This window comes from Mustela erminea, chromosome 3 (assembly GCF_009829155.1).
Source record: "Mustela erminea isolate mMusErm1 chromosome 3, mMusErm1.Pri, whole genome shotgun sequence".
Classification (NCBI taxonomy): Eukaryota; Metazoa; Chordata; class Mammalia; order Carnivora; family Mustelidae; genus Mustela; species Mustela erminea.
The window spans coordinates 110,629,075-110,641,297 of NC_045616.1; the positions used below are offsets into that span (position 1 = coordinate 110,629,075).

The window sequence follows — 12,223 nt, forward strand, 5'->3', positions numbered from 1 at the left end:
GTCCTGGGTCGGGCTGCTTGCTAAGTGGGGAATCTGCTCCTCCCTCTCCCACTCCCTCTCCCTTTAGATTTAAAAAAAAAAAAAAAAAAAAAAAAATCTAAAAGAAACAAAAAGAAAGAGGGCTCTGAGAAAGAAAATATCCAAAGAAATAATAGACATCTGAGAAGGCTTCATGGAGAAGGAAGAACCTAAACTAACTCACCTAGAGATAAGTGGAGTTTCAATCAGCAAGTAGGAGGGAGGTGAGAATGCATTCTAGATGGGAGAACAGCCCAAAGAGGAAGAAATTATTATTGCCTATTTGGAGTGTAAGATTGGCCAAGACAGATAATAATAGATAAGGCTTACTTTTAGTATGTGAGGAGGATTATATATAAGTATAAAAAATTACAGAGAACACTATATATTACTTTAAATGCTTTATACATAAACTCAAAAACTGTAATAACCCTATGAGACCCATTGTATTAAACACTTAACGACCATTATCCCATGCAATCCAAATAGCAATTCTAGAAAAGTAGGTAGTAATATATTCTCCATCTGACATATGAGGAAACTGAGGCTGGAAGTAGTTCACTAACATGACTAATATCACAGATACCATCTCATTGCCTCATAATAATCTTATATAATACATACCCTTGGTTTCCAAAAATGTTTGAGGAAAAATAAAATCATTGATTATAATCATATATGAGTATGAAATAATACTGAATGTTGTCTGATGTTAAATGCAGGTGAGTAAAAAGAAATTATAGAATAATTAATCATCTGGAGATATAAGCAAGAAAAAGTTCATGAGTGCCACAGGGTTTTATAAGTCAAATCAGGGAGTCTGGGCATCATCAGAAAGGTAACGTGGGAGCCATTAGAGCATGGGGAACATCAGATGTGAGCTTAAAAACATGTTCTGGTTACAGTAAGCAGAAAGATTTGGTGAAAACAATAGTGGAGTACAACATGGCTAGCTAGCTACTGAAGGAATCCAAGTGCTAGGTAAAGGTAGCCTGACTTCAGAGGCAGAAAAATAAGCCTTGGTGATTGAGTCAAGATGGTATCTAGGTTTAAGACTTGGACAATGGGAGAAGAGTAATTCTACTCACATTCACAAGAGGATAGGGATATATGAGTTCCATTTGGGAACTCAAAGAGTTTGAAATGCTTTTTGTGGTATTCAAGTGACAATATTAAAGGTCGGAGATGAGGATCTGACACTCAGAAGCAAGGGCCGCCTCAATGTCAACATTTGTGATTAGTTAAAGCCATAGGAATAAGCAAGGTTACTGAGAATGAGTGTGCAGAGAAACAAAAAAAAAAAAAGAGAGAATTAGGATAAAACCCCGAAGAATAATCTTTCAATGATAAAGTGCAAAACTGCAGAAGGAGTAAGAAAAAAATGACTCCACAGAATAAATTCCAAGGAGTATGTGGAGTATTTGAAACAGAAGGAAGGGAGCTTTTCCAAGATAAAGGAGAGATCACTTGTATCAAATGCTAGGACCTCCAGTTATATAAAGGAGACAAGCGACCATTGAGCCAGCAACCAAAGACATTACTCATTATGGATCTTGAAAGGATCAGAGGCCAAATTATAGTGGATTGAGTGGTTAATTAAAAATGAAAAAAAAAAAAAAAAGGCAGTGTGTAGCTTAGTGATTTCCTTCCAAAGATCAGTGCTGATGCCTTATCAAGGTTCCACAGATCAGACGCAAATCCAGGAAATAAAAATTATAGCTTGTTTGTTTAATGAAGCTAAATTAGTCTATAAAATTATTACACTGGGATAATAGCCTTCTCATTTTTTAGTTCTAAAAATACATTTCTTTCATAAAACATCAGTGATAGAAGATAATAGTTGCTTTCAAATATTGTTGGTATTCAATGTATATACTATCCCAAATAGTCCAACCTACTATGGACTGCCAACTCTCAACTGTCTGATTCTAAAGGAATGGGTGTCCAAAAGAGTGTCTCTGTGGTCCCTGATGGATAGAGGGGAGGAAGAAAAAAGGGGAATGTTACTTGTCTAGCACAGGCACTTGCTTCTTTCTAAGTACAGAATGCAGTTCTGAAGGGTCAGTAGAGAAGTATTTGCATTTTGTCTTTGGCAGTTTCATTATGTTGTCAATTATTACAGTGCAGTGTTCTAATAGGAGTTTCATCATGCATTCAAATTGGAGAGAGGATTCATTTAGCAGCCACAACAAATTGAGCTCAGCAGGCTTCATTTCAGGAACTTCTGTGGTGTCAAGTGGTCAGTCCTTCAGTTTTAATTTCTAAATATATGAGATGCAAATTGCATGATCTTTTCTCCTCTGATAGTCAAAGCAAATGGCTCCAATTACATTCTAACATACCCTTAACTGGGAGGTAAATAACATTATCAGCTTGGGATGTGGTAGGATGAGTCACAAAGAAAAGATTAATTATCTTGTAAAGGTATTGTATTATCTTAATTGTTCACATCACTCAAGCTTTTCTAATTAGAAAAGTAAATACCAGCCTAGGCAGGTTTTGCCCTTGCACAGTGAAAAAAAGGCTAAACATTTACATGAATTATACCTTTTCAAATATTTAAACTTGATAAGGCCAACCATCAGTTTATACCAGTTTTACTGCCGTAAGACTTCTCAAAGGTCAACTGTAGTTCTTTCATAAAAAGTTAAAGAATAACAGTCTACTATTAAATAACATAAATAACGAAGTATTGATTCCTCCAAGTGAGTCTACCAATCCACACCCCTATATATAGTCCACAATTATTTGGAGGTTTCTATAATCTAAAATCTAAAATTTCCAAAATCTAAAATGCTTTTCTCTGTCTAATCTATTCCATGTGTCCTTTTAGCTCTGTGGTCCATTTGAAAACACTAGATTATGCACAAGCCCTCCTTTCTTCCTTCAAGCAGGAGCTGTCATTTCTTATACAGAACATTCTCCATTCCATCTCCCTGATTAATGCTTTGTCCCTGGATAAATTTAGTACTGTTAAACAATCAGAATCAGATCCTGTCGCCCAGAAGTCGATTTTACCTGAGAGAAGTGCATCAGGCTCTCTTATGAATTGAATCTCACCGTGAGCCATTTTCCTACACAGGCCACAGTGATACACAGAGTACTCCTACCACTATGAATATCTTTCTTGATAGAGCACCCAGCATATAGTCTGTCCTCAAAAGTGTTGCTCCCTTTACACCCATTCTCTTTGCATTGGTTTTTGGCCTTCATTTTGAAGCCATGTGGTCTAATGTTGGAAGAACAAAGGCTTTGAAGCCCCATCAATCTGCATTTTAATCTGATTGTAAAACTAGTTCCATTATCTTGGGCAGGGTGTTATGCATCTTTCCTCTTCTACAAAATGAGGTAAAAATAATACCAACCTGTTAAGGTGGTTTCAAGGGATTACATGATCCCATGCATGATATTCATGGTAGCTCGGTGCCAGGCACTTAAGTTGCACTGAGTAGTTCTTGGCTATATTCTATTTTATTACCATAATTTATAGCCTCTCTACCAAAACTTGGTGGTTTGAAAGCTGTTTCTGAGATCGGAAGTGAAAAATTCTTGTCATTTAAAAAGGTCACCTGAACTTGCCCACATACCAATTGCTTCTCTGCGTCCTAATTCAGATGTGTCTCTCTCATTCTTACATCTTCAAAGTGGGATATTTTCAGAGGTCTGATCGGCTGTAACACACTGTTTCCAGAGCTGGTTTACCAACTCACTGATCTGCAGCATTTCACTTAGGGCTGTTCTTTTTCTGACAGGAAGGCTTGAGGGAGATGATGATCTTAAATGCCAGGAGGATTTCCTACGTGGGCACAGGGGAAGAACAATGTTAGCACCTGGGCACGGCCTGCAGAGCAGATTTGGAAGGCTGTGAAACTTCATTTATGTGTTCAGCTAAAGAACCCTTGGGCTGGAACACAACATACTGTAGAAGGGAAAGGGGGTTAATTCGGTGGGAGCTTGATTTGTTGAACCAATTCTTTAGTCTCATTTACATTTACATTAGCTGAACATCTTTAACAGTGAGGGGGGCTGTGGCATTGGGTGGGGTCATGGCTGACATGGAAAATTTTATAGGTACGATCTTTGTACTCTCCAGTTTGCCTGGAAGCAAAAAATTAATAAGAAAATTGATCCCTATTTGCCCTGACAGGTCTGTTCCTCTAGCCAAGAATTTCTCCCTCCAATTGCTTCAGTCTTCACTTTATCTTTAATGGCTTTGCTCATTTCTGGCCATTTGTTCATGGTTCACTTTACAATCAGGTCTGAAGTCTATGAAGTTGGTGATACCAAACCAGTTATAACCCTGAACAAATCCCCTAACTTCTATAAACCTTAGTTAACCCATCTGTAAAATGGGAATAATGATTTACACATTGTATGATTGATTTTAGGACTAAACAAAAATCATCTATGTGAAGTCCTTAGCGTGGACTTCTTATAAAAGTGGGTGTGGGTTTCTTAATCAATGTGAATTGTATGTGCCCAGTCCTTTGAGAGGATGCCAGGGAGAGTAGTTCAAGAGACTTAGACTGCTTGAAACACAGTCCCAACATAAAAAGAAAGCAAATGTATCAAGCTTTTCCTAATCTTGGGTTTTATATTTCCTAAGGTTTCTTCCTAAGACCCAATTCAGAGTAGATGAAGTGAGGCAACTTAGAAAAATAGTTCCATGATTTAATGCCCCATACTGACTTCAGAGTACTGATAAAAACAGCAGTTGACAAGTATCAGGAATATTCGTCTAGTATTTAGGTTCAAGTTAACATTTGTATAATCAGTATTACTTTCACTTCATAACCTCATTTTTAGCCTACATTCTAAGTTCTTCAGAACTTTCCAAAAAGGTGGAGTAAGATGTATCCACACCTTAAACCACTGCTTGTTTTTTTCTCATTATGATGCCATTTCCATAAGGTCATGTCCTATTCTCAGGCCAACCAGGAATGGAGTATGCTTTATCTAGCTGTATCAGTAGTGCCTCATTCTTCTTCATCCGATTCCTTGTGAGTTTATGGCTACACTTATTCTTGGAGTTGAAAGGAAGCAAACCATTCCAAAGTACTGTATCCAATCTCTTCATATTTCACATATTTCCCTCCAAAGGGAGGGTGGCACAATTTCTCCCAAAATTATTGTATCAATGTCTATAGGTTCAATAGCTAATCTTTATGCCTCTCTACTCTTTCTGTACAACAAAGATTCATTCATCAGTACTTCTCACTCGATATTTAGCATAATGCCTGATGCCCAGAATGCTTTCAATAAAGAAGAGATAGTATTACTGTTGCCATTCTGTTCCAGACACTATCCCAGGTATTGCTACTATTGAAGTAAAAACCATAGCTCTTATTTGCAGAGAGTTCATCATCCTTTTGAATTTGTGATTGAGTCATATTTCCATTTATGGCAGTGTCTTTTACCTAAAAACTCCTATCTTTTCTTTCCAATGTCCCTTAAATGTAATGATGAGCATAACGCAATCAGTGGTTAATGGTGTCAGGATGATACTTACAACCTAGGAACTGAGCTCTAGCAAACCTCTTAAGAACTCCACCCAATATTTCCCTTCCTAGATCAAAGTAAGTGCAAATCACGGAAGTACTTGCAAATCACAGAAGTAGCATCCAATATAAACTGTCAAACAAGGGAGTCCACCGGGCTGAGGGGCAGGTACCCAGATCAGTCATTTTCCTGCCAACAGACCAATCTTTGTTCCACTTTTCTATCTGAAGGTAACTGTAGCTTAAAATAGTGAAACATTGCAAAGTCAAGTTCTTATATAGAAAATATTCTTTAATGCTTGGAAGTGGGCATTTTCACACTCAAGATTAATGGCAATTAGCCTGGAAAAGTAAGTATGACTCATTTCACTGGACTGAAATGTCCTTGTAAGGGAGGGTCATGTCTGCCTTGCTTATTGTTTCAACCCTATTGTCTTACACAATACCTGACACAGGATCTAGGCTTAATACATATTTACTGAAGAAATAAATTCATTTTGCTATTAATTTAGCATCTAAGCAAAAACAGGTGGGTAGCAAGCAAATTTAAAAGCAGTAAGAAATTTGCAAGTTTAACAAAAGTCTCTTCTGAACACAGTGGAAAAATAAAAGATTGAATGCAAAGTAAGAATAAACCCATACTGTCACCCTCCATAAATTTGTATTTTTTTGTCTCCAAATGATGGGAATTCCCCACCCCCTCCCCAGTTTACTATTACCAATGAAAAGAAAGAATTGAAATGCTGACTTTGTAAGATTTTGAAAAGCTGGGGGAGTTACTCTGCCTTAGTTCTTTAAGTTAATGAAATCTTATTCAAACCCATCCACCAACCCTTCATTCAAATGTCACTTTCCTGATTGCTTTTGTTATGTGCCATTGAGTCATGGAGATTTCACGGCTGACTCATAACAGTGGCAAGGTGATAAATCATAACCACCAAATAACATCACAGAAATTACAAATGATAGACGGCATTTCAGAGGACTGCCTGTGTTGGAAACCAGGTATTTATTTTCATTTTGTACAATTTCTAAATAGCCTACACTTGGCAATGGGAGTTGTCATAAAGGTAAAAAGCTATTGTTAGCTCATTGCTACTCAGGCATATAGGAAGGACTTGTTAAAAGTAGAAAATGTAGGGCACCTGGGTGGCTTTGACGTGAAGTGTCTGACTTTAGCTCAGGTCATGATCCCAGAATCCTATGAGTGAGGCTCACAACCGGCCCCCTACTCAGCAGGAAGCCTGTTTCTCCCTGCCTCTGCCTGCCCCTGCCTGTGCACTCTCTCTGTCAAATAAATAAATAAAATCTTAAAAAAAAAAAAAAAAAGATGGGCGCCTGAGTGGCTCAGTGGGTTAAGCCTCTGCCTTCAGCTCAGGTCATCATCTCAGGGTCCTGGGATCAAGCCCCACATAGGGCTCTCTGCTCAGTGGGGAGCCTGCTTCCCCCTCTCTCTCTGCTTGTCTCTCTGCCTACTTGTGATCTCTGTCTGTCAAATAAATAAGTAAAATCTTAAAAAGAAAAAAAAAGGAAATTAAAAAAAGAAAAGAAAATTTAGCTCTTTTGTTCTAGCATATTAAAATTGGCATTGAGAAATATGCACTTAAAGAGAAAGCAAAAAAAATATGAAGTCCAGGCATTTGGTGATGAAAACTAATTGTTGCCCCCCCCTTTTTTAAAGGGGTTCCCCATATATTTTCTTCAGCAAAATGAGGGAAAAAGTGGAATAAAACAGAAACTTCTGTTTCTATAAAAAAGCTATGCTTTACATGAATCAGCACTTTGGACTCCGTTTATCTTAGTATTAGATCACTATAGTCTGAGAACTGTACATAAATTCTGAAATAGCATTTAATAACACAAATGTTACATACAAACACCAGCTTTTAACTGTCTAATTAAGAATATTAACTCATGGGGCACCTGGGTGGCCCAGTGGGTTAAAAGCCTCTGCCTTTGGCTCGGGTCATAGTCCCAAGGTCCTGGAATCAAGCCCCACATGGGGCTCTCTGCTCAGCGTGGAGTCTGCTTCCCTTTCTGTCTCTGTCTGGCTCTCTGTCTACTTGTAATCTCTGTCAAATAAAAAAATAAAATATTTTTTAAAAAAAGAACATTAACTCATAGGTCTCTAATGAGCATTTGGTTATATGTTTCATGTAGTAACTCAGCCTATAATGGTGGTCTCTTGATCAAACACAATTTTGGAAGCTCTAGATGAACACTGATAAAACTATTCCTATTTAAAGGAAAATGGGTGTGCCTTTTAAGAAAAATTCACAAAATTCCAGAATTTGTAAAATTCCAAAATTTGATAGCCCTATATAACTTGATATTATGAATGCACTTAAGCACATTTACTATCAAGGGACAAGGAAATTTCAAGAACAAGCAAGCAAATCTGTGGGTCTTCATAATATTATATGTTTATCCTCATATAATTTCAGAGAGCTGGGCTTGTGTGTATTTTAAAACAAAGAAAATTCAAGTTAATTGATTTTGTTGTTGTTTATTGGATTTTACCCAAATGTGTTTTCTGTTTCTAACATAAAGTTTTAGAAATTTAAATAATGTGTGAAGTAACACATTTTTCACCCAGAAATCATACGCACTACAGATTCTCATCTTCAAAAACACTGGGCAGGAAAAGTCAAACTAGGAAGTTTGAAATACAACCCATGCCACTTCACCTTCTGCCAAATTCACAAACCTTTGGGGAAGGGAGGAAAACAAGGAAGAGGTGAGCTGTTTACTAAGAATATCTAATTAAAGCCATTTGAAGCTTTTACAGGAATATAACTATCTCTGGTGGACGTTTAGAGGAATACAGGCATATACATATTCCCATTCTGTTAAGAATTGTGCCAAGAAAGAAAAGCTGAGAAGGCATCTTCTTCAAAATTCTGAAGGGAAACTAGCCTTTAAGTAGGCACTTTTGGTGCACTATGCATTAAAGTGTTTTAACAGCATCCATTTATCATTTTAACAGCAAGCATTTACTAAAAGGTTTATGACCAGGTGCAAAGAAGAAAGCACATAATGTATTCCGAGGCTTAAATTTTCAAAAGACAATGTGAACTCACGTCAGAAATGGGAAATGCTGTCCTTTTCCTTTTATTTGACTAAAACACATGATTTTCAAGTCCCAGCTCTACGGGTTACAAAACTTTTGATCAGAATACTATCGATGGTCTTTTGTATGAGGAAATGATTGAAATAAAACCCAATCACTTCAAGTTAATTCAAAGTTATACTGGAATCTTTCTGCTAGCCATGACAACATAGTAAATGCAGCGATAATAACAGATGCTGTTAGGAAAAATCAGACCTTAGTTACTTTTCACATACATTTTGAAGCAGTTCTCCTACCAACCCTGTATGTATACCAATCCAGCCCCATTTGACACAGGCAACCCACAGAAAGCTGACATAATATGCTGCCCATCTGGTGTACAGAACATAACTCAAATCATCGTCCCATCTCAGCAAACAAAATCATTGAGAAACCATTGAAATCAGTGTTCCTTCAAGAAAGAGTAAAGATATAATCCCATTGATAAACTTCATCAAAACTTCTCAAAATCTGCTTTCCTCGCAAACCCCAGTACATTAAAAGTATCCTATACCACACACAACTGTTCCTGAATACACAAATAATCTCTCTCTTTTCCTCAATCATATATATACACACACACACACGTACTCACACACACACACCCTATTAAAGTTTACTACTGTCATTTTCTCAACAGGTCTTCTGCTTTCAGCCAGTGGCAATCATTCTTCTAGACTTATTTTATATTCTGGTGAAGAGTTTGACTCCTGTATCAACACTCAACAGATACATGATCGGCCCCTCTGCACATATAAAAAAATATTACATTATATTTTGAAATTTAAGATTTGTAGCAGCTCAAAGAATTTTCAAGAAAATGGTGGAAGAATAGTAAATATCTTCAAACAGAGATTAATGGGAATAAAAAATACAAGACATCTCATTAAGCACTAATTGAGTCTAGGAGAGCTGACCAATATTTCATTTGTGATTAATGTAAGAAAATGAAACTAGAAACTGTGTATGACTTCAGAATTATTGCCAATGAGGAGCACCAGAAATACATTTTTTTTTTCATTTTCCATATGTCCTCTGGTTATAACACAATTCCTAGGAGGACTTCATGGGTTCCCATTGCTGATTCCAATGTATTGTGTAAGGCAACATAGTTACTCTAGATTTTTTTAGAGCAAGGGAGACAAACTTTTTTTTTTTCTTTTTAAAGAGCCAGACAGGAACTATTTTAGACTTGTGAGCCAGATCTCTGTTGTAGTTGTTCAACTGCCACTGCAGGAGGAAAGCAACAAAGGCCATACTTAAATGAACAAGTGTGGCTGTGTTCCATTAAAACTTTATTTACCAAACAGAAGCAATGACAACTCTTACTTTAGATTATGACTGGTAGTGTTGTTTTGGTTTGTTTGTTTCTTTCTGTGATGCTCAGTGCCCAAAATCTGTAAAGCAAAGCGGTTTCTGAACTGCTCCCATGTATTCTTCCTTCAGGTGAGTCAGGTGAGGACAGGTGGACTTCAAATATTGCATGTGCTACACACATTCTTAGGTTCTAAACATGGATCTCTAACTTCAAGACTCATGTTCTCCCCTTTGGGCATGTAAAATTTACTTTTGGAGGCCTCTACAGCTTGCTTTCTTGTGCTCAGAGCTTCTGCAACTTCAGATAACCTATTTGATGGTCGCTTACAACATTTCTAGCCATAGGTCAGCTAATTTGTATAAAGGAGTTAATAGGTGATATCATTTGGTGTTACACTTGTGAGCATATTCTCTTAGCAAAAGAAGACTCCCAAGACTGAAATGTCTTAAAAAAAACGGAGGAGTACAACTCTGTAAATTCAATATACCATGTCAGGAATTCGACAAGAGTGTCCAGGAGTATGATAGTTATCCAGTCACACTCTGTAGGCCTTCATTACCTACTCACAGGCAATGTTTGAAAACATTTTTCTCTATCCTACTTTAGTTTCTGGTGCTGGTATAACATAACCATGTGTCATTCCACTGTCTCCACTGCCTTTGGAAAATGGAGGCTGTTATTAAGGTTTCTGGGTCAGCACTGGAGAATTTTAGTGACTCTTTTCATAACTTGGGCATAAAATAAAGTACATATTCCTCCTTCTACCCCTAGCCTGGCCCTGTCCTGATCTTTGTCTCTAAGATTCCAACTTATAAAACTCTGATCTTCTTATGAAATGTTCATTATCATAAGGGGGAAAATAGCAAAATGGAAAGCAATACAGAGAGTGATTTATTTATTCCCTGTCTGACTATACAGTGCTAAGAATAGAAAATTGTATAGAAAAGAGGGAACAGTGATGACCAGCATCATATTGATAAGTCTGCTTGTCTCAAAACTGTGGGTACAGGAGACAAAAAAGAAACGTATGTTTCCCTTAAATACTGTTAACTCAAATGTATATTTCACACATCCAGATGCAGCTGCTGCTTCTTGGCTGGAAAAGTAGAAGTCAGAATGCATTTATCGGGACAGCTAAAGAGTCCAGGAATTTAAAGCCACAAAAAAAAAAAAAAAAAAAAAAAGAAAGAAGAAAAAAAAAAATCCTTCCATATTCCACTTACACATTCAGAAACAGATGTGCACCTCTCTGCAGTCCATGTTTTTAAACACAAATAAGAAAGCTGCCAGACAAGGACACAGACCCAAACTCAAAAGTCATTTCCCAGCAAGTGACGCAGCAATCTCTACTTTGACTTTGACTTTAGCTCCACAGCTGTGGTGAAACTCACATTATGGCTGCGGGAAGGAAATTGTTCCCAGGTGAGAAGTAAATTATCTGGCTTGGCACAAAAATGTTGAAAAGGCAAATTCCACCTGCTTTTCTCTAGGCAAGATATTTCTGTTCAAATATCTCCCTGCCACCTAGTCAAGCACATGTCCGATTTACACTCTGATTCTGGAAATGATTCCAATTTTGCAATCTGTATACACATAATATGTTTGTGTGTGGAAATACACGGAGAACTTAAGGGCTGAAGCACATATTTTCTAATTCACTAAAGAAAGAGTTTTAAGAAACCCAAATATGGTTATCTCGATTTATTCACTGATCCATTCATTCACTGATTCACTCATTAGTTTCATCTTTTTTTTTTTTTCATCTTTCATTCAACAAATATTTCCTAAGTACCTATTTTATACCAGCCACTGTTTTAAACTCTGGGACTACAGCAGTGACAGACAGGGTCAACGCTTTTGTTCTCATACAAGAAGACAAACAATGAGCAAGTAAATAACGAATCAATTAGACATATCCATTCTTACTCATTTCACACTTACCTGGTATACAGTATTTGAGAAAACACTGTTCTAAGGCCCTGTGATAATAAAAGAGATGAAAAAGAGTTTATTATGACTTCTGCCTTAAAGAAACAGAATTTTATGGGGGTGGCAAGCATTCAAGTCATACACTATAATATTAAACATAACTTTTTAAGCTCTGTAATAAAGATACAATAGAAATGTTGGTAGAACACTAAGCAAAGCAGATATTCTGACAAATAATAGGAGAAAACATTTTGCATACAGAGGAATATTGGAAAAAGGTGATGATGATGATGATGACAGCTAATATTCCATGCAATGCTCACTTCTTGTCAGGCACTGTTATAGGTACTT

The 12,223-nt window shown here is 37.0% G+C and overlaps 1 long non-coding RNA gene across 1 annotated transcript in view; it reads right to left on the reverse strand.

Annotated features, from left to right (window-relative positions):
- Positions 1 to 11,923, reverse strand: part of LOC116586740 — a 56,448-nt gene extending 44,525 nt beyond the window's left edge. Inside the window, exons 1-2 of the long non-coding RNA XR_004284130.1 lie at positions 11,885 to 11,923; positions 3,606 to 3,814 (exon numbers count right to left, since the gene is read on the reverse strand). This is a non-coding gene — a long non-coding RNA (uncharacterized LOC116586740). The remainder of the gene's footprint in view (positions 1 to 3,605; positions 3,815 to 11,884) is intronic.
- Positions 11,924 to 12,223: the final 300 nt, after the last annotated feature.